The sequence below is a fragment of the Lissotriton helveticus genome, chromosome 4_1, assembly GCF_964261635.1.
Source record: "Lissotriton helveticus chromosome 4_1, aLisHel1.1, whole genome shotgun sequence".
Classification (NCBI taxonomy): Eukaryota; Metazoa; Chordata; class Amphibia; order Caudata; family Salamandridae; genus Lissotriton; species Lissotriton helveticus.
The window spans coordinates 1189961256-1189986399 of NC_136063.1; the positions used below are offsets into that span (position 1 = coordinate 1189961256).

General features: G+C 43.3%; 1 protein-coding gene across 1 annotated transcript in view; it reads right to left on the bottom strand.

Moving 5' to 3' along the window:
• Positions 1 to 25144, bottom strand: part of CDH18 (cadherin 18) — a 2258828-nt gene that overhangs the window by 2009431 nt on the left and 224253 nt on the right. Inside the window, exon 2 of the mRNA XM_078687769.1 lies at positions 10611 to 10726. The gene's annotated coding sequence lies outside the window, so the exon portion shown is untranslated. The remainder of the gene's footprint in view (positions 1 to 10610; positions 10727 to 25144) is intronic.

Below are 25144 nucleotides of genomic sequence, written 5' to 3' on the forward strand. Positions count from 1 at the left end.
TGCCAAGGGGTGATCATATAAAAAAAAGTCCAGATGTTATTCCATCTAGAGGTCACCACTGAGTATAAGAGTACAGTGCAAAAGCACTGTTCCATTTCTCCTTATGACTGTACTAGTAGCCATGTGAAATATCTTATGGGCCTCTTATTATCTGAAAAGTCAACACCTTTTGGCCAATACATCTTTCAGGCCTCCTCAGGACCATGAATAAAAATGAAAAACCTTCCAATATCTCACACAGGGTGCCCATAAAGTACACACTTCAAAGGAATCAATCCAAATACAACAAGTCCCAGAGGTGAATTACTCCTATGACAAGTTTATCCCTGAAAGGTAGAAGCAGCATCTTGTCTGTCATTCTCCTTGTGTGTCAAATTCCAGTTTGAGGGGAGCAGACGCTGAAGAATTGCTTCAGAATGATCCTAGCAACTCTACATGGGAGTGAGGGGTTAACCCTGGTGACTATAAGAACTCTGGTGGAGGTGGATACAGATCTTAAGATCAAAGCCTCTATAAACACATAGGAAACAAAGGCTGCTTCTTGAACTGTTCGTGAACAATGTGGCCAGTGGTGCCATGTTGGTATGGCTTGCAGCAGTTGCTGGCAAATCACATGAATATTTCAAATAAAGCCCATTCGGGATGCATGAAAGCTGAAACCAGAGAATCAGACAAATTATGGATGTTCTTGAGGTTACAGATAATTGGGAGCAAAACAACCCACGTACATGGGAATATCTCTTTATTCAAGCCCGTATGATCTTTTCTTCTGATTATTACTCTATTATCTTCTGACATGCTGTCATACATCTGGGAGATGGTACCAATTGATCACTCAGTTTCATCACTGGAATAGGATTTTGCAGAAAGTTGTTACTAGATAGATGCATACTATTTATTTATCTGGCAGTTTCAGATGTTATTAGAAGCAACCTATGAAAAGCCTCCCTTGATATATTATGTGATTCAATTAAGTCCTTTTTTCAGGGGTTGTCTAAATCTTCCCCCGTAAAGTGACTAAAATGAACATTTAAAAGCAAGAGAAGGAAACATAAATATATGAAAGATGATGATTATTCTTCATGGTGCACAGATTAGGAAACACTAATCTGAATGTAAATCTCCTTATCTCAAAACCAGTAGAGTAAATTAAAGGTGGTAGAACAGACATGTGTGCGTTTATTTTCAAATCTCATATATTTAAAAGTGGGGAAGTGTCAGGAATATTACTAGCATAGCTTGTAAAGAGCAAGAGTCAGAAATTAATTACTGAAAAGAAAAATACATTTTGAAGTGTAATATGGAACGTTAATGGCATATTTCATGTCCTTAGAACGCCTTGCAACACGCTTTATGGCATCCCTAATGAGACCTCATTACTTCCAATGGAAAAATATGCACAGTTTGTTGAAACAATATGTCACTCTACAGTTAGGAAAGAACCAAATATATTTCAGGCGGCTGTGTTAACAGTAGTAGCAGTCAAAAGTTAGTAGTGAAAAAAGTAGCAGGCCTAGAGGTGTTACCAGCAGATATGTACAAGATATCAGTAGTTGAAATGACACCACAATTCATTTTGATGCTTGGGAGAAACATGAGGTATGTATGTATGTATGCATATATGTACATGGTATTTCTATAGCGTGAACCGAGGTAAAAGGCACCTGAGCACTCAGTCCAGGGTCAAAGACAAGCATAAAAGCAACAAGTGTCAAGATAGGTACCTGGATTTCATGAAGTCTAATAACATTCTCAGCATATTGGCACGAGCCAAAATAGCTGTTTTTCTGAATCAGGATTAGTACTTTAACTTCCAGCTTACAGCATAGATTCATACTAAGGCAGGACACTACTTATCATAGGAATCTTACTGTAGGCCACATCAATTGCACTGAAACTTTTCAGAAACCTCTAGTTAAGATCTTACTGGATGTGTACAAACAGTTCATTGGCTATCATGGGGTTTCTTGTAGGAGGTAATGCAGGAAATTGACTTTCACCCCACCAATATTTATTGGGTGCAAAATGTATATCCACACCCTCAAGCTACTATCAGTGTAAATGTGATCAACTCATTACTGATCTATATCAAAAGTGGTGCAAGGCATGGATCCCCACTACGCCCCGCATTATATGGTATATAAACATGGAGAATTTCTTTAGGAAACTAATGCATCTCATTTCACAAGCTGTTTGCAGGGGCCGCTCATTACATTTTGTGGTTTAGGCTGGTAGCTTTTTGTTTTCAAACCAGGTAAAGATTTTAAAATACTTGGGCAAACTGTTGTTGATATAGATAAAATATCTGGCTGGTATGCTAACAGAATATTGTGGCCTAAATATTGTCTGCTAAAAACATTATGCCCTAAACACTGTTGACAGAAATATCACATATTTTGAGTTAATATAAGAATAACTACATCCAGTGGAAGAATAAATTCATAAATAACATTTGTGGCACAATATTTACATAAGACAATCATTTAGTGATCAATAATCTGAGATACAGCCCTATAATGTCATTTCAGTGCCTACATTTGTTTTCCTCTGCCACACAGCAGAGGAAAACAAATGTAGGGTCTGAGAAGGCAATTCAATTCAAAACTTTATTCGGAAACATGTAAATCATGTCCATAAAAGTACATACATACAATACATGTTAAAAGAAAAATACGCTTGACAATCGCAATCCGCTAAAATACAGTATGGTACATATAACGAATCAAGTGACACACTAAAAAAAAGGTTTCCAATAGATGAAATGTTTTAAGAAATTTGTATATTTGTTTTTAAAAAAATCATGCTTTTCCTATAGCTAATGGCCCTAAGTAAATAACTAGCCGTATAAAAACAGATGTCAGGATGATGCAAGTTAAAAAGTAATTTCATTGCCGCTTTAACAGTTCTGGCTCCAAATTTAATAAATAAAGGTTTTAAAAAGAATTTACGACATTCACTATACAGGTTACATATAAGTAAAAAGTGCTCTGTGCTTTGCTCTGAAATATTGTCGCACCGACATGGACCTGTAGGGCGCATCTTAATCTCAGGGAATGCAACCAATAGGTGGACCGTACCCATCCTCATCCTGGTGAGAACAAACCGGTGTTGCCCTTTGGTAACCTGGAGGAGGTAAGGGTGTAGGCCCACAAATTCGTTCAAATGGTTATAACGTATACAGGTGGAAAGTTTAAGATCATCCGTGGCTCGTCTTTCTGCACAATAATTTAAGAAAATTGATTTCAGACTCTCTTTAGAGAGATCCGAAGCAGAACAGTGATCTAATGTAACGTTAAACCCAAACACACTAGAGAAGGATTCAATTGTGTATTTAATCCATGGGATTTTGAGAAAATAGTCTAGACGTAAACAATCCTCAATGATGGCCCTATTAAATGAGGTTTCGTCTTTCATCCAGACCGAACGCCACAACATCAGAGGTCTCAATAATAATAGATCATTTAGATGATGTAGTCCTAATTCTTTGTGGACCAAACTATTAGCAGTGGAGGTCGGGAGACACAGTAATTTTTTCAGAAATGTATTCTCTTCTACCTGTAGAGATTCTACCCTGGATACCCCCCATACCCCTGCTCCGTAGAGGGCAGCCGAGAGACACCTAGCTTCAAAGATCTTAAGCATTACTTTAGGCCTTCTACTACCTAATTTACTTGCAAAAGCAAATATTCCATTGGCACTCCTGATCATTTTGTCGCGCACCACCTTGTGCTCGACATCCCAATGGCCATTTTTGGAAAAGTTAACCCCCAGGTAGCAAAAATTTTCCACACACTGTACCACTTGGCCATCAATGAGATACCTATAGGGCTTTTTAGTTTTGACTTTACTAGCTCCACACTCCATCACATATGTCTTGCTTTTGTTAATGACCAGCTTTCTTTTTTCAATAAAGGCCACAAATTTATCCATCAAAAGCTGTAGACCCCGGGGAGTCCTAGAGAGCAACACAGCGTCGTCCGCATAGAGTAACACGGGGATGGTACTTGTGTTTACTCTAGGGGCGTCCGCTGGTGCCTTCTTTAGGATCAAGTCTATTTCATTAATAAACAGAGTGAAAAGCAAGGGTGCCAAAACACACCCTTGTCTGATACCTCTCCTGACCCTAAATTTGTCTGTGCATTCGCCCGAAGGCCCGTACCGGACACTCGAGCTAAGCCTCTCGTATAGACGGGCCAGGAAATATATAATTTCCCTAGGTGCTCCCATTTCTAGCAAGGTAGTCCATAGTATGGCGTGATCCACCAGGTCAAAAGCGCTGCTCAAATCAGCGAAACAGAGGTAGAGTGAACCATTTTTTGCTCGGGTATATTTCCCTATCAGGAGTTCCAGGTTTAAGCATTGTTCAATGCAACCTCTTCCTTTCCTGAACCCGTATTGGCAGTCTGTCATTATCTGATTAGACTCTGCCCACTCTTCTAGTCGGACGAGGAGTACACGGCTCATAATCTTGACGGACGAATCCAACAGTGAAATTGGCCGGTAGTTTTTAACGTTTCCTCGGTCCCCTTTCTTGTGAATCGGAACAATAATAGATTCAGACCAGGTGCACGGGATAGTATAGCGAACCGCAGCGTTAAAAACTTTGACTAGTACTGGCCCCCAAGTCTCAGGTGCGAATTTGTACACATCAACTGGGACACCGTCGGGTCCCTGGGCCTTACCGCCCTTGCTAGCCCTGATACTACTTAGGACCTCCTGTAAGGTGATATCTAGGTTAAGTACTGGCCAAGAGCAACTTATCGGCAACGTTACCGTATTAGGATTAAAAATGCCAGAAAAATGCTGTACCCATGATTCCTTACCCACGTTTGAGGTTAACACGGGAAGTTTATCATCTTTTAAAAAGGGGCTGTTTACTACTGCCCAAAAAAGAGTAAAATTATTCGATACAGCCGCTAGATCAAGTCGCTCCCAAGCTTCCTCACGTAGTTCAACTTTCCTTTGCTTAAGAGCTAAATTATAGTCAGATCTAAGCTTAGCTACAACTGTTTTGTCTCTAGGTTTGATGGATAATGCCTTTTTTAGTGTCTTCAGTGCCACAGTACATGCATTATTAAACCATCCCCTCGCTTTATTATTAAAATTTCCAGCAGACCTAGTAAACTTACCACTAATAAAAACATTGATTTTTGTGAAATGAAAAATACAGGCCTCCATATTTGGTTTCTCATCAATAATTGAAGTAATGTCATTTAAGCAGCATGAGATAATGTAATTAGAAGTTACTTCCGCTTTATCCCCTGCCCACCTTATTCTGAATCCGTTCGGCCTATATACCTCAATGTTTGTGATAGGGCTACTATCTGGAATTATACAAACTTCCCAAAACCTAGTTTCAATAACAAGACAGTTATGATCACTGACCATGTGGTCTACAACCTTGACATCAGAACTAAAATGAGCTAATTCGGAAGACATGCAAATAAAATCAATTACAGTGTTCGCCCCTCTCCCCACAAAGGTTGGCAAACTATCACCCTTCCCATCCTGCTCAATCTCTAGGATCTCCAAATCGTAGGCGAGTAGGAAGGAGTTCAGAGTTTCTCCATATGTATTGTGTTGGAAATGTGTAGCTGGCTCTCCAACACGATTCAAAGTACCACACAACTTTTGGTTAGAGAGAGGGCAAACAGAAATGTTAAAATCTCCAACATATATGAACTCAAAAACTGTATTAGAAGCTTTCATCAATTTTTTGATTGCGACGTCTAATTCTAAAATAACCGTGTGTCTGCTGGCATCAAAAACATTATTATACATATTAATCAACAGAGTGTTTTTGTCTGCCTCATCAACTAACCACAGCAGTTGGGAATTATTGCCCACAGTGATATGCTCCTTCACCCTAATTCGCATTTTCACAGAAATCAGAATTAGCAAACCACCTTTGGCCCTCCCTGAGGTAGTTGCCACTGCTGGTAACTCATGTGCTACAAAACCATCAAGGCCCTTAAAATTTAGACACCAGGTCTCTTGTAAACATAAGATATCAAATGTTCTAATTAGTTCTAACCACCCTAATATTTCTAATTTAGAAACTAGTCCTGCTATATTCCAACTAGCAATAATGCAAGTTGTTGATGCCCCCTCTAGGGTATTGCAAGATGTACCCACAGACTTAGGCAGTATACTACCAATAGTATTTGGGGACTGATGTAAATCTACTCCTGCAACCACTTCGGCAAACTCATGTCTGGCCTCTTGTCAATCGCAGTTATTAAGACCAGACAGGGCATCATATCTATTGTGCAATAGCATGCTTGGTACTAGGGGGGATGCCCAGCGGTTATGCATATTCAAGTTGTTATCCCATCCTAATGCTGGTGTTTTTGGTAGGGTTACATTTTGCTGTTCCCCATGGAAGAATTTTAATGTTAGGGGGACCACCGTACCTCTTCTACGCTGGGGTGGAAGAATATGTGTTAGAACATTAGGAAGTACATCGGGGTGTGCAAATGTTACCGCCACACAGTCCCCTTTAAATCTTTTGGGGCGATTCCCTATCCAGGGAACACGTTTAACTGCTTTGATATCATGCGCCAGTTGCTGTAACCCACCAGGCGCTAACCTCATATTACCTGAGAGCCAGTGAAGGGCCTTACTACTCAAAGAGCTGGATGACTCGGTAGCACCGTCATCCAACAGGGGTACATTAGCTAACACCAATACAACAGGTGAGGCTTCCTCAATAAACTGCAGTGGGTCTGTACCGTGAACTTGTGCTTGTGGTAAATTTACTATCAACGGACGCCCTTCTGCTGTTGTTATATTGTGATTAACTTCCGGGGCCAGCATATGGACTGAATTGGTCAGCACACCAGATGTCCCTTCTCCGGCTTGATTAGCCCCTTCGGTAATATTTCTTGTTAATAATAAAGTGTTAAGACTACCTATTTCCTCAGTCAACTTTGTTTGCACGCCTCCAAGTCTTTTTACTTCCGCCTGCAGTTTATCTATTTTAGAGATCAGAGGTTTTACAATTTCAATGAGTTTACCCTCTACAACCTCAAGCAGTTTAGCAAACATTTCGTCATCTCCTCTGTTTCTTATAGTCCCTTCCCCTACTGCCTTTTGGGGAGCTCTCGAGGAACCTGGGGATAATGTTCTTTTTCTTTTCACTCTTGGCCTTTGACCGCCCTGCTTCCGCTGATTCTTCACACAGGCGCGCACAGGCCGGGGTGTGTGCTCAATCAGTGGTAGATCATCCTCCACAGGACCAGTTACAGTTTCTGGGTCTGAATCAATAACATTATCAGAGTCTACATCCAGAATAACAGGGGATGCTAGCATGATCAATGGCTGGCTGTCAGACTCAATCATAGGTGATGCATTTGGTGAGACCCTGGTTTCCACCAACACGAAGGGGCTATCCTCAGCTGACAGCGGTAAAGTAGGGCTTAACCTGCGCAAATCTGGTGACTGGCTTAGCCCAAGTGATTCCCTCCTTTGTTCATTTATTTTCTTTACTGTTTGCACAACATAATTATCCATGGTATTTGTGGGCAGAGCAGCAGGTTTCTTTTTAGTCGTCATCTATATATCACACGGTTGACAAACAACACAGCAACAGAGTCTTACTTGTAGACGCGTCTCTGATGAACCAGGGGGTCGAGCCCTGCCCCTGCCTCCTCCTGCCGATGAGGGCCGTAGAGGGCCCGCCCTTGTCCCGGGCTTCTCCCGCGCGCGACTCGCGTGTGCGAGAGGCGTTCCCTGCTGATAAGGCGCCTCCTGGCGCGTGGGCGTCATCACACCCGCCGCGTCCACCCCCGGGGCAGCTGGGTGATGTAGTTCCCCAGCTGCTGCTGCACCGGGTGGATAGCGGTGGATGGCGGTATGGGCGCTGACCCTCTGGCCGTTTCCCTCACGGCGCGGTTTGTAGAGATTAGGAGCCGGTGAGCTGGAGCAAGAACAAAGCGAGATGGCCGTTTCCCTCACGGCAGGCAATGCGGCGTCTGAAGTGTCTGAGAAGGCATTGTATCCTTGATGAAAGTATGACTACAGGGAAATACTCTTTTCCTCTGAGCTGGATTAGGAAACTCATAGGTTCTAAATAAATTATGAAAAACATGTAGGAGAGCCTCACACCTCCTTATTCTGAAGACTTTTTTAGGTAAGGGGTGAATAGAGATGGAGTTTATAAAGCTTAGTGACTCACATGGGCCGTATGACTGGCTAAAACATGTAGGCAATATTAATGGTGACTGTAGAACCTTTTATGTTTCTGTAAACATCTAGTCATTTTTTAATAATGACATGAATACCTATTGGGTATAGAGAAATCTTGTGTTTATACATAGTTATTTTTAACTGGAACCCTGCAGTATTTTCCAGAAAAATTATTTATTATGTGAGCCCAGATTTTTTTCAAATTTGGTTGAGCTCACCTTGGTGATAATCACCTACCGGATTGAGAGGAAGCACCCATGATGAAGCATGCCGTCATATGATCGGTGAGGTGCCTCGTCTCATATTTTAAAGACATTTGTGTATGACATGATAGAAAGCCTTAAATAGAAGACTGAGTGATGTTAGAGCTATCATACTTTTTGTGGTATAATATAATCATCAGAGATCCAGGCTATTGAAATAGGTTCAAGAGATTAATGGACTACATATAATGCACACCCTAGTGTCTAACCACATATAGCATTTGCTAACTATTGGAAACAGAAAACAAATACAAACAATCCTAATTTTTCACATCTTCTTGCAATTATTTGAGAAATATTATCCATGTCCATGTAGCATTCATAATCAAAGATGGTCAACCGGAAAATATCAACACACCTGCCTCCGAGGAAGAGCACAAACACTTTATGTATTTTTTTTGTAGTATTCTGAGGAATTCAACAATCATTCATTGTACATATGACAGTATGGTGTTTCGATTCTGCTTCAAAATGGACTACAGTAAACTAATTTTGATAGGGACGAGGGATTGGGACATGGAATTTGGATGGCAAGTATAATAAATATTTGTCCATTGCCCAATGCCTACATATTACAACCATTTGCATGCATAAATGAACACATGTTGTAGGTTATACATGGTTTTGCTAAATGGGTCACTCATGTCTGATTAACTCTGCAATGATATAGACTCTAACCTGGTCCTAGAACCTCCAGGGACATGACTGAGGGTACTTTACTGAACAATATATTTGCGAAGTGAGTATACATATGACCTAATATATGTATAAGCACTATTTCAATCTATAATGTGTATTTTTAAGTGTTTATGTTACTTTTCCACCTATGCCAGCAATTCTTCTTGCCATTTCTTTGTACAACTATTTCTGAAAATGGATATGTTATTCTGATACACATCAGGATGCACATTCTAATAGTGAATGTTGTCCTCAAATCCTCTGCTTCTCTCTCTTAGTAAAATGTAAGGAGGCACCACGTACTGTCAAGGCAAAGACCCTAGGCACGGATCACAATACAGAAAATGCAAATTACTTAACAGTTTGGTAATTGCAAGAATATATTATGTAAATCGACTGTAACTCAGCTGATGGCAATCAAATATATATCTTTCAGGACTCCTGCTTTCATTCTCTCACATTATGCAATTTCTACCTTACAAACCACCCTCAGGCCATGCATTCTTTCAACAAGTTAAGCCTCACTGATGACTGTATTTCTGAAACAAGTGGCACAAAAGTCTTACAATTCATAAGAAAGCTCACAGAGATTCAGGATTTCTGAGCAAAGTTCTTCAGAGATTTTCTTCCACATAGGTTAACCAGCTGGATTGACTAGTGTCAGCCATGCTCTGGGGATATGTTACACTCATTCATATCACCCACGCTCTGCGCCGGTTGAGCAGAATAGACCCAGTGCTGTAGGAAATTTGGTAAAAGTTCAAATCTGTTCCTCTTAAAGAAATCACAAAAGATGCCAAGTACAATAGGACATCTTACCTGAGAGATATGCTTTCAAGACACCTTCCAAGCTCCCCAATACATTTGCTTCCCCAGCGGAGTATTTAAAAGCTTAGAAAAAAATGCTAGTAACCAAAAGTATGCAAAATAAACAATAGATGGACAGAATGCTGAACAATACAAACATTCACCCCCAGTCACAAGGATCTGGGTTAAATCCATCATTCTTTTGCTCACCACACTACCCCAGTTTGGACCCAGCCATATGCAAATCAGTCTTGACCCTGTTCCTCCCTGGACCGGAAACAAGCATCCCGGGAGCGGTTTCAGGGAATCACCCTTCATCAGCCAGGCTAGCTTGAATCCTGTAGTGTAGTGAGCACGGGACCCACGTCTGGACATACCCTTCCCACTTGGGGCAACAAATGCAAAAGAAACAATTGATGGACGGAATAATGGACAATGCAAACATTCACCCCAAGTAACAAGGATCTGGGTTGAATCCATCATTCTTTTGCCTTCACCCCGAGTCTAACCAAAAGAGTCACCAAAGTGAAAGACGAGCCAAAGATCTTTTTTTATATGCACATGAAAGAAAATGCTCGCTGTTAAGTGCAGCTGCACTTTAGCACACCCCTTCGCCCTTCCAATGTACAGAACAGGGTTGTCACCTACAACAATGCAAATAAAAGGGTCTCTCACCCTTTGCCTCGGTCATTCACCAGCAGCAGCCAGTTATCAGCATTTTTATGTGCAAGGAAGATCTTGTTGTGCCGCACTCTGTTGTTGATCCGCCAGCAGGAAGTGATTTGCAGGATCTGTTGAAGGAAATGTAGGAAAATCAATGCTTTTAATCACATGACACCATCTGTCGCAGATGCCTTTACATTATGCGCCATTAATACATAATAGTTTTCACGAGTCGGTGCCCAAACCAATTTCTGGATTAATACATCAAATACTAAATCGTCCTCAATGTACAATAATCAATATTACCATGGAAATACTATTTTTTAATACGAAAATATACGCAAAGGTCAAGATACGGAATATATTTCGCAGTGTATACATTTGATATTAAATTACGTCTCGTGTGGAAAATTCATACCAGACGTAAATAACACTGAGACTCGTTTTTCAGATGAAACTCTCAAAATCTCAAATGTGTTCACGAATTCCTAGAAGTAAAACATTTTTACAAATAGTAGGATGGAGATTTATTAAACCAGAGGCAACAGCGTGGTCACCTAGATTAATTTTATAGACAAATGATCATGAAAGGGAATACCCAGAGATAGTAGGTTACCTATAAAATGATTGTAATAACTTTTATTGAGGCATCTTGCTTTTAGATTACAAGTATTTTCAGTTCCCTAAGTGGGGCGAAGAGTGTTTTGCCCAGGATTACATAATGTTTGCTCAAATGTTCATGCTGCGATTAAAACCGAAGTTCAGAGTGTCCAAGGTCAACAACTTTGCCACTAGGCTACACCTTCTCCCCAGTGTGCCTATGGCTTTAGTGTATCATTTCAGCACATGAATAAAAACACAATTAATTATTATGTTTCAATACATATGCGGACACTGGTGTTTTAAAGAAACACATTAAAATCCTTGCTATAACAGCAGTTACTATTATTGCCTTTTTTTTTTACTTTTTACGATATAGATTGCACAGAAATTGGAACCCGAGTGATTCTTCTCCAGCCCCACATGCCAAGAATTGTCAAATGTGTTATTTGCTTTTTTTTTGTTGAAATATGTAGTATCCATTGTTGAAGGTTTTTAAAGTCTGAAGGTTAGCATAAGTTATTGTTTTTTATTAGATCCTGTCACTTGAGTTCAATCAGCGGTTTGTAAAATGCAGCTACTCACCCGTGAGGGTCTCAAGGCGCTGAGGAGGGGTGGGGGGTTGGAACTGCTGATCCAACTTGGCGCTGGGGTTCCTTCGCTAGTGATTACGTTGGAAAGCAACTCAAAACTGCATTTTATATAGGGCAGAATTCAGAATCGTATAATTCAAGAAGAAACTTTGATAGTAGCAGAAACCCCTTCTTTACCCCAAATAAAATTAATAATAATATGGACCATGCTGATTGTGTGAAAAATTACTTTATTTCAAGTTTTACTGTGCCTTTGTATAATTTTGTATCCTTAGGGGCCAGATTAACATAGGTTTTCACTATTTTCTGCAAGTGCATTTTTCTCATATGCTTACTCAAATACATAACATGTACATTTGCAAAATGCACTCTGGGTATTTATTTAGCAATAAAGACATTTAGTGGCTGTAAAGGCAGTAGATGTTCACAGATGCAGACCCCGACTAAGCATGTTAATATCTCTGTGCATTTGTTATGCACAAATGGATATTCTGGGACTGCTGTAGATGGATTTGCAATGCCAGGAAGATACATGAATGTCTCCTGACAGTATTGCAGCCATCTATACTCAACTGATCATGCACTGAGGTCAAAATCTCATGATCAATGAATGATACACATTGTGTGCAATAGAAAGACCAGAACAATGAGGTATTTACTAAGATATGGTGCTGTTTTTCTCTCTTCCTTCACTGGTTCAATTTAGTCTGCTTTCTGTCAACGGACTATAGCGCAACGTACTGTATGTGTTGTCAAGCATAGGGTTTGTATTGGAAAGTGACCCTTTTTAGAGAAACTTAGCACCGAGTGTTGATAACTTTGGCCTGAGATGTCAGAAGCTCATACATATCACTAAGAATTTCTCCATCTTAGGGCTGGATGTAGGTGGCTAAATACCGGTCGGTAAAGCCGAAATTCGGTAAATTTCAGCGTTACCGACCAGTATTTAGCCCTGTGCAAAGTAGGTATTACCGAATGCCAGCAGTAATAACGATTTGTTAAATTTAAGGGAAATCAGTTACCGATTCCTTATATACCGATCGGCCGACACCGAAACCCCAAAATACTGAATTGGTAAATAAGGAATCGGTAAAAATTCGGTAGTGCGATGTACCAAAATTCAGTAATACCAAATGTACAAATTCGGTATTTTAAAATCGGTAATTACCAGTGACCCAGAGCAGGTGGTAATCAGGTGCAGTGCATAAAAGCAGACCCAAAATGCTATAGTGTGGACACAATGGCCGCCCTCTACGTCATAGCAAGGCGGCTACGTTTGCGAGCAGCAAGACAGAGGGCTTGGAGACGGGAAGAACGTGTGTACAGACTGCGTGTCACACTGTTCCAAATGACTGATCTAGAAATACATGACAGGCTACACCCACACACCATCCTAGACCTGATATGGGACCTGCAACCATACCTGGAGCATCAGACACCACGGGCACACCCAATACCCACTCATGTACAGGTACTCTGTTGCCTGCACCTCCTGGCATCAGGAAGTTACCAGGGTGTGATAGCCGCAGCAGGTGATGTGTCACAGAGTTGCCTGTCCCATTTCATCAACTCCTTTCTGGACGCCATGATGCAGAGAATGCATCACTACATACGCTTCCCCTGCACACAGGCAGAGCTGTAGAAGACAACGCTGGATTTCTACCAAAAGGCACAGTTCCCACATGTAATAGGCTGCATCGATGGGACCCACATACGAATCTGCCCACCTGCAGCTACAGAATACATATACCGCATCTGCAAATCCACTCACTCCATCAACATGCAGGTGATATGTGATGCAGACTTCATCATTACTGACATTGTGGCCAAATTCCCAGGGAGTACCCATGACTCCTACATATTCAGGAACAGTGGGATCTATACACATCTGGCTGCTGGTGAATTCGGAGAAGGATACCTACTAGGTAAATCAAATCAAATATTTCTTTATTCGGCACTTAGAAAGATACCATAAAAGTACATAAAAACAGATAAAAATACATTAAAAAAAATATTTTAAAAATAGTTCATCCAGTACATTTCATTTCAGTTAGTCCAACATCTCAAATTATAAGGCATCATATTTAGCTCATCTCTCTTGAGTTCCTTAGCCTCACTGCCATCTTAATAAACTCGTAATACAGCAAAGGGTATATGCATCATTAGCCATCTGCAAGAACACCAATGCTACCTTAGCATGTTTAAACCTGGCCCGTTTCAGTAGACCCACCAGGAACTTTTGCGTAGGTAATGAATAAAAAGGACATAATAAAACAAAATGAAGGGTATCCTGCGGAGACCTATTGTCGCAGCCGCAGGTACCCTTCTGCTCGACCGTTAAGGTAAAACCAGGGGGATCAGCCAGCAAGTGATGCAACAGGTTTAATCTAAAACGGATCATGTAAAATCTGTCCTGTGCATTATGAATCAGTGAGAGATAGGGTTCCCTTCCACTCTCTATTTTCAATAATCTATAAGCCCCCACTGTAGATTTACACTCTTCAGTAGCCGCCCTCCTGGCAATTGTCCATTCCCCAAACATTTTCTTAACCATTGTTTTGTTCTGGGCAGTAAGGGCTTCAGGTTCTGTAAAGAGATTCTTACAGCCAATAGCCTCCAGGGTACACTTTACATAATTTAGCCAGGGGATAGAACTCCATTTGTCTCGTTTCAAACAGTCTGTGATAATTTGTCTACTGAGGTCTGCCTCGGGGTTATACCAGATTTTCACCCAGACCAAAATAGGTCTGATCTTAATCTGGTCTTCAATGTAGGGTTCTCCCAGTTCCTCGTGTAGAATGTAGGCAGATGTACTAGATGGAACTTTCAGTATCCTTCTGAAGAATTTGTTTTCCTCTGCCTGGACCGGGTGTATGTTCACAAAGCCCCAAATTTCCACCCCGTAGGTTGCCTTGGCACAGCATATCGATGTGTACAAATACATCACTCGCTCGGGAGACCATCTCCTCAGCCTTCTCCCATACCCCATTATGGCACCAGATGAAGTCACCAATTTGGCACAGTGTTTGTCCACTAAAGATCTACATTTTAGAAGCCCATCAAATAGTACACCTAGATAGAGAAAGGCTGCACTAGATTAATTCTGTGGGTTCCTATCTTATAAGCAAATTTCTTATCTGGCTTGGCTCCCGCGAGCATAACATATGATTTGTCCAAATTTGCTGTCATATCAAGTGAGGCCATGAAACTCAAAAATCCATCAATAAGCCTCTGTAACCCCCGCGGTGTCCAGGCTAATAACACCGTGTCATCCGCTAAAGCAGGACGGGGACTGGGCGGGTGCCTATTTGGGGAGAGTCCACTCCAAGTTTACATAAATCCCGGTCTAAATTATTAATATAGAGTGAAAACAAAAAAGGAGCTAAGATGCAGCCCTGCCGCACTCAACTAGTTCATGGAAATGGTGAGGTCTTACTTCCGTCTTGGTTAAAACGGACGGACGCTGTTGTGTTCAAGTACAAAGCCTTTAAGACGTTAACTAAATTCTGGTCCACCCTAAACCTTTTATCAGGGCCCATAGCTTCTCTCTGCTCACATGATCGAATGCCGCAGAGAGGTCCATGAATCCCGGATAAACAGCTTCCTTGCTAGCTATGATGTACTTTGCGACCAACAAGTAAAGATTCAGGCATTGGTCCGTGGTCGACTTCCCCTCCCTAAACCCATATTGCGTGTCCGTTATTACCCGGTGGGTATCTGCCCATTCGGTCAGGTGATTTAAAACCACCCTACCCAGGACCTTCGCCGTGACATCAATCAGAGATATCGGGCGATAGCAATTGGGATAGTGTCGGTTTCCTTTTTTAAAAATTGGAACTATGGTGGCCGAGGACCAAGAGCGCGGCAGACCCGCCTCCACTGCCGCGTTCAAGACCCTAGTGAGAATCGTCACCCACAGCTCAATTTTACTGAGGTATAGGTCAGGAGGAATTCCATCCGGGCCGGGCGCCTTATTCTTAGTTAGCCCCAAGATTGCTCCTTCTACTTCAGCCAGGGTGATGTCTAGGCGTGCAGTCAGTTTTAACCTCTGCCCTTCATCATTGTTTATTTCGCCCGTATGATTATATAAATTACTGAAATGGGAGCGCCACTGCTCAGGCAGAATAGTGTTTAAAATTTGTGGGGCATTTGAGTCCTGGAAACATGGTTTATTTATAATTTTCCAGAACTCAGTCAGATCTCTTCTTTCCGCCGCCTCTCTTAGATCTGCCCAAGCTTGTAATTGGAGACTGGTTTTACGGGTTTTTTGTGCTTTCTTGTAGTTCAACCTACATTGAGCTATGTAAATACTGTCTCTAGGTGTTATTTTTAGGCTAGATTTAAGCTCTTTGTGTGCCTTTGAGCATTCTTTATCGAACCATCTAGGTTCAGGGGTCAATGGTGTCCTCGTCCTAGTGGTCCTTAATAGTACATCAATGAGGTGTGCCATCTTTTCAAATGCAATTACTGCAGCGACTCCCTCAATTTTGGGGTCGAGGCATGTATTTAATGGCTCTGCCCCTGTAGTTATTAAGTTTTTGTAAAACTTATCACCATCTATTTTAGACCATCTAAGTCTTCTCCCTTGGTCCGATATCTTCTCTGTCGCTCCTACCCCACATGATATGTTTTTAATAGTTGTGCCTTTTAATTCTCGCACCAGGGGGTTGTGGTCGCTAAATATGCTATTTTCTATGTCCACCCTACTAACCCAGCTTTTAAGTATAGGTGACACCATAATGTAGTCAATGTGCAACCTACATCCTCTGCCCTTAAAGGTAGGGTTGAGCTCCTCGCCACTGCCCATCTCTATCAGGACCATTGTGTGGACCAAGTTATGGCCTTTCAGCACCTTATCTAACTCCACCCCTTCCATAGAATGCGAGAAATGTGGGCCTTTCTCCACTGTACACCGTGACCAATCCTTATTCAGTGGCCTAAGGTTTGCGCAGAGATGACAGTTAAAATCCCCTACCAGGACTACAGATGGGGCTGCTGCCGATTTTGCTGTTGGCACCATCGTCAGCTGGGCATTTAGGTGGGAATCTAGTTCTTTTATTGTATTTCCTTTCCCATTTGCCCCCACGCGTTATACCAATTAACCAGGATGATGTTTAACCCTTTTGAGCGAAAGCCCACAGCCATCATATTCTGTCAGTTAAAACTGGACCAGACCCCTTGTATAAGAAGGTCTACATATTTGATCAGCCCTCCCATAGCTCTCCCTGGGGCTGACCTGTGTGCCTGGACTGAGAAACACTTAAACCCTATAGGGAGAAATGGTTACAATCAATCATCCAGGTCTCCTGCAGGCATATTACATGAAACCGTCGATGTATTGCCTCCATTCCTGATCTTCATATTTGGCCGCAAGTCCTGCCACATTCCAGGATAGTATTTTCAGACCGTCCCTCCCAGCTGTTCTTCTTGACCTGACTCTGGGGGGATAAGTAAGTTTGTTTCCTTCCAGTATGGTAATTTCATTAGAGTCAGCTACCTTATTTGTATTTATCACTTGGGTGCCTGAATCAGTACTGTCTAGTCCCATTGACTCGATCTCCCTTACCCTATTTGGGCGAATACTCTCTGCCATGTTTGTCCCCTCTCTGCGCTAACTCATTTTGAGGTGTTTTAATCAAAGGTGTCTTTGTCTGTCCATGAATCTTGTCCCTAACTTGTATATGTCTAGGGTTTGTATCTGTCCCTAGTCAATCTACTCCTTCTAGGGTGGACAGAGGGCCGAATCTATTCTGAAGATCAATCCAGCCCTGGTTCCTTATGCCTACATGGTGCGGTCTACGATTATGCACCACTAAATTCCACTCCCTAGCTTTCAATTCGCCAGTGGTACTCCCCCGATTATGGACTCCTTTGGGATAAAAGAAACTAAGAGGCATGGATCTGATGTTGCTAATCTCAGAGGTTGGACCCCAACTTAATATCTGATCCACGACCTGCCTGTTTCTAAAGTTCGCCACCACACAGTCCCCGGTGTCCTCCTTGGGTCTGGTTCCCACCCAATTCACCCACCTGACCATTATTATCTCACCCTGTTCTATGCCCACCAGGGGCCTGCACTTGTTTAACCAGAACATGGTTTTATTTTTGAGTTCACCATATGTTTCCACCTGTTCTGGCCTCAGAACTGGGACTCCTGTAAGGATAATTACATATGGTGCTGCGTCAGGGGGTAAATTAAGGGTTACTGCTGTGTTAAAATGCCCCTTATTGGTGTTGTTCTCTGGTGGGTTCTGGCTTATGGGGGGGGGGGTTCGTGGATTGTCTATGAACCATTACTCGATGTGTGCCCTTTGACGCTCCCTGAGGTGCGTCTCTACTGGCAGCGGTCAAAGTCGGTGGGAGCAATGTCGGGCCTTCTAGTTGTGTGTTCGGAGGAGTCAGGGGTTGTTGAGTAATGTTGCCTTGGACATTTCCAGGTGTGTTTACCGATGGCGTTTCTAAACTAGTGATAGTATCCTCCCTCGATTGATTTTTCCCTGGAGGGGCAGAGTTACTACCACCTGGCAGCCCCTTTGTTTTAACCAAACTTATTACTTTGTCCAATCTGCTAAGAATCAATTTAGTTTGATTGGTAATAAGTTGTTCTAGATGGGTTTGTAAGTTGGTGATTATTTGGGCTACCCACATAGGGGGCTCTTGTGTGTTTGATGCAGCCCCCCCAGTGGGCCTTTTATCTGTGGTGGAACTATCTAACGGGGCCTTATTCGGGGTGGCTTTCTTACGCCTGGCCTTGTTCTTCTTAGTTTTCTTAGCCTTGCTGGTTTGTGGTGTTTCCCCCCCGGAGGTTATCTCCTGTACCAGTGAGGTCCCCTCTTGAGTGCAGGGGATATCAAATATCTCAAGATCAGGTGAGTCTAATAGCGAGGTTTGGTCTTCTGTATCTAGCTCCAGGGTTAGTGGGGTAGGTTGGGGAGTTAATAAGAGACTTCTCTCTGTTCTCTCAATCTCCGATGCTACTTTCCCTAATGCTTGACGTAGCATTCTATCAATGGCAGTAGGTTTGTCCGGGATCAATTTAGGGATACCTTTAGGTTTACAACCATTAGAGGCGACTAGAGAGGAACCATTAGTTAATTTTGATGACCTTGTTTGCACTGTGCTTGCCATGTTCATGTGCTAGTCGTTTTTTCTTTATAGGTCAGGCAGCAGTTTATTTCCAGGTATCACCACACTTTGATCAGTAGATATCCAGGCAATGGCACCCGCCCACTATTACTCTCAAGCGTCTCTAGTTCGAGGTGCCTCTCACCGTTACCTGTTAATCATATGGCAAAAGGAGTGTCATGTACTGACCCGAATCTTGTCCGAGAGTTTTGCCAGGCGTTTTCCAATCCGCAGATGTTAGGGACCGGGCCCGTCCCGTCCTCCTCTGTCCCCGGACGGCCACAGATGGCCCGCCCTCTGCCCGGGCTCCGCCCGGCGCCGTCCGCGTGCGTCTCGCGTAGCGCGAGGAGTACCGCGGTCTTATGGCACATCCGGGCGCAGTAGTGTCGTCAGAGGTGCGGTGGGGCAGCTGGGAGTTGGAGTTCCACTGCACGGGCACGGTCGTTCCCCTCACGGCAAGATGAGCGCCGGTAAAGAATGCAGTGCGGCCGTTGCCCTCACGGCCTCCTGTGAGTCTCTGCTCAGCCCTGTGACTAGGTAAATCAATGCGACACACCCTGATGTATACCTTGGATGAGCGTATTGGTGACCCAAATTACCGGCACTTTCTTTCCCAAACAGGTGACAGCGCATATGCCGTCCGGTCATTTATACTAACTCCATACCTCAACCCATCCACCCCAAGGAAGAGGAGATACAATGTGGCACATAAAAGCACGCGCAACGTTGTGGAGCGCACCTGTGGACTACTAAAAAGCAGGTTTTGTTGCCTCTACAAAGTGGAGGTACACGTCAGTACCGTCCCATCATCTGCTGCAAAATAATAGCAACATGTGCAATGCTGCATAACCTTGCCACAAAGAAAGGAACAGCAGTGGAACTAACTGACTCTGAGGATGAGGGTGAGGACTATCCACAGCCGGATCACAGCGCAGCTGGTGTGGCAGCAGCACCGGATGGGAGACACAGGCGGGCAGAGATAACACACAACTATTTCTGAATGAGTAAGGAGACACAGCCAGTTACTGTATTTGAGTGATGGTGTTTAATGAACAGTGCACACCACCACGATCAGAAGCAGTGTCCATACACCCATGGGTTACATCACCCATTTCAGTACATCCATAGCATGGCTGCCTCTATTTCTTGTGCCCACGCACTGCACTGCCACGTTCCTCTGCCCCACTGTCTGCACTGCCAGTTTGTCCAGGGCCAGCGCTGTGGCGTTTGCTGCGCCTCCTGTGGGAGAGGGTGTAATGCTACTATGGCTAGTAGCCTCCTCACTTTCACCCCCATCAGCTGTAGTGGCCACCTTGTCTGTTTGCAGCAGTTCAAGAGCATTGGTCATTGTGACCATCCCCTAGCCACATCCCCTAGCCACATCCCGACTTCAGTGTGCCATCTCCTCCTGCATGGCTATTGAGCATCTGCACATGAGAGAGGTTGCAGTGGACAGGCGGTTCACCACCTTGGTATAATTGTCCAGTGTCTGCCTCTCCCTGTGCCTAGACAGGCGGCCCTCCTCCAACTTGCTGCAGAGCTGCCTCACAGCCGACGCAACGTTACTCATTCCCTCAGCTATGATGGTGTTAATGGCACTGATGCCCTTTTCGATGCAATGCATGTGAGCATACATGTGTGCCATCTCCCACTGCACTGACCTGATCGCTCTCCCTTGCAGGTGCTGGACCTTCAGCATGTTGCCTTCAAGCCCAGCAAACATACTGTCATCTTTGCCCTGGATGTGAGGACTGACTGCCCTTGCCCTGCGGCGTCAGGAAGATGTGTGGGCATGCTCTGTTGGGGACTGTGTTCTTGCCCTGTTGCCGTCCTCAGCCACTGTCGACTGTTGGCCCCCTGTGCTGTCCTCCTTGGACACCTCCATCTGCTGGAATGTAACCACTGCATGCCTCCTGCCTGACGGTGGTGGTTGCGTTGATTGTGGCAGTGGTGATAGTGATGGTGGTGATGGTGGCGTTGTTTGGAGCTGTGGTGATGATGGTGGCGTTGATGGTGGTGGTGGTGGGGTTGTGTGCCCTGCAGGCGACTGGTCCTCCTCCTCTTGTCTCCCCTCTGGCCTGGGTGCCTTCCCTCTGCTCCCCTCTGCTGCACTTCGAGATGTCTCGCCTGTGAAAACAGAATGCTCACTTATCTGGCAGCATATGCATTGTAATAAACATTATGCCTGACAATCACACTGACTGTCCTCTGCTTGCTAATTGCTGTCACATGCCTTTGGGTTTGCTAGACTGACTGTTCTGAACATGTGTTACTACTGACTACATCTCCCATAATGCATTGCAGGTTATGAGTATAACATGGACTGGAGTGGGAGTTCCTATGCCTCTCTGGGGATTGGGGGTGGGGAGGGGGGTGCACAGCATGCTGTGCAAGCAGCTTACCTTGTTTGTTGGCAGCTCTGGCTGAGATGTCTGCGTCGCCAATGCCTCTCACACTCTCCGGCTGGAGGGTGGACTCAACCATGAGCTCCAGAGCTGTTGGTGCAGGTGCTCTGCTCCTCCCTCCACCAGTTTTGCTGGCCTGCTTCTGCCTCTCTGCCATCCTCGCCTTAGCAGTCTTCCTCAGGTCATACCATCTTTTTTTAATATCCTCAATGGAGCGCTGGGTGACTCCGATGCCATTGACCTTGTTCTGGATGGCAAGCCAGATCTGTCTTTTTTGCGATTCGGGCACATGCAGGGACTGCTTGCCAAACAGCTTTTCATGGTCCTTTGTGACATCTTCGATTAGGACCTCCAGCTCCCTCTCGCTAAATTTCTGCTTTCTATTCCTTTCTGCTCCCTCCTTCTCCCTCTCCTGATTTGCCATTTTGCTTGGGTTTGTTTGCAAGAAGAGGCTGTGCTGCTCCTGGCTTCTCTGCTCAGCTCCCTGGCTCACAGTCAGCTCCAGGTTCAGTGCAGCTGCCTGGGTGTGGCCACTTCCTGTTTGGGAGGTAATTGGGATGCACAGGATTGGCTGATTCCACATTTTCCAAATTTTTAAATTACCGATTAGGTATTTACCGATTCGGTATTTACGATTCGGTATTGGGGTTTCGGTATTCCGAATCGCTATTTTTTACCGATTAATACCAATTCGGTAATATTTAGCGAATCTTTACTTACATCGGAGATACCGATTCCTTAATACTGAATCAGTAAAATTTGGTATTAAGGAATCAGTATTTCACAATTACCTACATCTAGCCCCAAGTGTTTTAAATGCAGACAGCACAAATCCGAAACAGTGAGCAAGGATTGCTTTCCACTGTTTCCAATTTCTGCTGACATGCGAGTGGGGCTGCACTGAGTCTGTACACCAATTCATCATATGGTCTCATGGGTGACAGACAAAAATCATATATATTCACAAATGTTATGAAACTTAAGGAATGAATTAATGATTATCATGCAAGCTCCATTTTGGGTCTAATTTCCACGACTATGTAAGATTGCTATTACCAGCAAGGTTTTTGCACTACCCGGCTCGCAGTTGGGCGCTGCGAAACTAAGTCTGGCTGTGATGTTCCTATCAGGTCACATGAAGCTGTACTGCATTGCTATAAAACTGAATGTGCAGGCAGTGGCCATCCACTGGAGATTCACAGAGTTTATTTGTTTTTTTGCCAAGTGATTGTTATCAGGGCATATAAATTTCTCTTCTGAATGTTCCATTGCGGGACTTGTCACAGTGTGGTGGACCTTCTAGAGGGTGAGTATTGCACAACTGAGATAAAAATGTATAATTACTTCTCGTCTCCTCCCACAAGATCTTTTTGCAGGTGGACTTGGGCATTCATTTGCCACTTTGGACTCTGCTTTAGCATTGACTGATAGCTTGGCAAGATCTGTGTAGTTGGACACCAAATATAGTCACCTGGTCTCATAGAGGCAAAGCAATACAGGCAGCTAAGTAAGGTGTAAAGATAAGGTGAGCAAAAAATTGTGATAGTGGACTAGAGTAAAGTCTGGATTACGTACACCTACAGTAGTGGCTATTTAAATCCTGTTCTTGCACAGTCACTAACAGGACCTCCCTTTGCTGAAATATTGAGATGGGTGGACTAAAAGAAGAGATCTAAAGGAAACTTGGAGACTCCTGATGGGCACCTGGAGGTGACACTTCCTATAAATGGATTCAGTACTGAATGGTAAGAGATCCTATAATGTCACCAAACTGCTGCACTGCCAAGACACACCTTAACAGGGAATGCAACACACAGCAGAAATAAGGTGGCACAGAAATCAGCCGCTCTGAGGGGGCCAGGAATGAGATTGTGGTTACTAGATATGCTTGCCTAATCACCTTCTTGTGTGGTGAATTGTGGTGCAAGTGGGTAATTCTGTTAATTATAGGAGAAACATCAGTGTGTAAGGTAGGGACTGTGAATGAAAATTAATAGGGACTTGTGTAAGCCTGTATAAGTCTCAAAGATTAGGCTACTGTGAGATTTTCCTGCTAATATTATAAATAACTTGCTTCTTGCTGGCGGTAGTCATACCGACAGTGCGGAAGCTACTGATATTGCAGGATTAGACGTGAAAGCATCTGTAAATTCTAGAAGCAATGTTCGCGTGATGTATTCCTCACCCTAACAAAATGTAACTCAAACATCACAAGCTGTTATTATTTCACTTATCAAACGTTCATGCCTGAATACATCGTTTGCAGTCTTGAGAGGATTTAGCTTTGAGAAAATGCATGAAGTTGTGCAGAAGCTCAGTGTTGTATCACTACATTTACAGATTTTTTAAACTCACAGGGGGCATATTTACAAGGGCATTGCGCAGCAGGAGCATCACTTTTAATGATGTTCATGTGGCGCAATGCCCTGCTCTATATTAACAAAGTGGCGTTAAGCCACTTTCTTGTGGCTAAATGCCATGCTGTAAATACGGTACCCTTTCACGCAGAAATCTGTGTGAAAGGGGTGTGCAATGGGTGTTCCTGTGGGTGTTTCATTGCAACACCCTTTGCTTCTTGACACTGCCTAAGATTTACAAGGATGTGTAAATCTGAGGCAGCGCCAAAAACTAACACCATGAAAGAGCAGGCATTAGAATGGCAATATACATGCTGCCTCATACATAGAAGGAGCAAAACGCCACGCATGATTGTTTATGTGCAGGAAGTTGTCCCTTGCTGCACATAAACAATAATTTAATAATGACGATTAGCTACTTTTTGTGCTGCATTCTGCAGCACACATAGAAGTAACACATCCCCATTATTGATTCAGGAAGTTACACCTTCCAGCAGATAAACAAAAATTCCCTTCAACGCAGGTTCCATTTTACTATGGTGCAAGGGTGCCTGCATTGGTGCTAGGCAGCTAATTATAGCACCAGTGCTAGGGAAAACACAGGGGTGTAGTGTATTGTTGTAAATATGGTGTATACCAGTTTTTTTAAATGACCGAGTGCAGCGCTGCTAGATTTGGTGCTGCTCTGCCCTCAGACATTTCTTTGTATATACGCCCCAGGGTGTTTTGTTATGGCTGCTGCTGTGAAAGTTCACGCCAAATGTACTTGTTCTCCCTTTAAATCCAAATGTGTACATCTCAGAATGCACTTTAAAATTGATTCACACTTCTATAGTACCCTTACTTACACTTTTATATCTCCAAATATTTCAGAATTACTCTGAGTGCTTTTGTGTTAGTAACACTACATGATCTATGGCTGCGGAACAGGTTTCAATGAAAAAAGTTCTTCATAACTTTAGAGTGTATTCCAGCATGGTTCACCCCGATAACTAAAGCTCTCTCTCTCCCTCTCTCCCCTCACGCTTTCAGGGAGAGAGGCAGAATTAGTTTATTGCTATCATCCCTCACGTATGGCATATTTTGTTCTTTATTGCTCCATTTATGGTTCACGATATGCAGTTTTGCCTTATGTAGTATTTTTGAACAAATATATTTAACCAGAAACAGAATACAATGGCACATTTAAGGTTTCATTTGAACACACCGTAAAAAGGTAGTCTGCGTACTACTGGCAATAAAAAGAAATACGATAAACAATCAGACCCGGATTTGGGCCCAGGGAGAGCCATTAAAAAGGTTGGGTAGGCCATGAATGTGAGGCAGGCATATCTCAGGTGTTTAAAAGCTGGCTCTGGATAGGCAGGATAGTCTTTTATGGGGGATGAGCAACATACTCAACCTTCTGTCGGGTTGTGCATACTAGGTTTACTCTGTATTTCCTCGGGGTTTGTACCTTTGTGCTT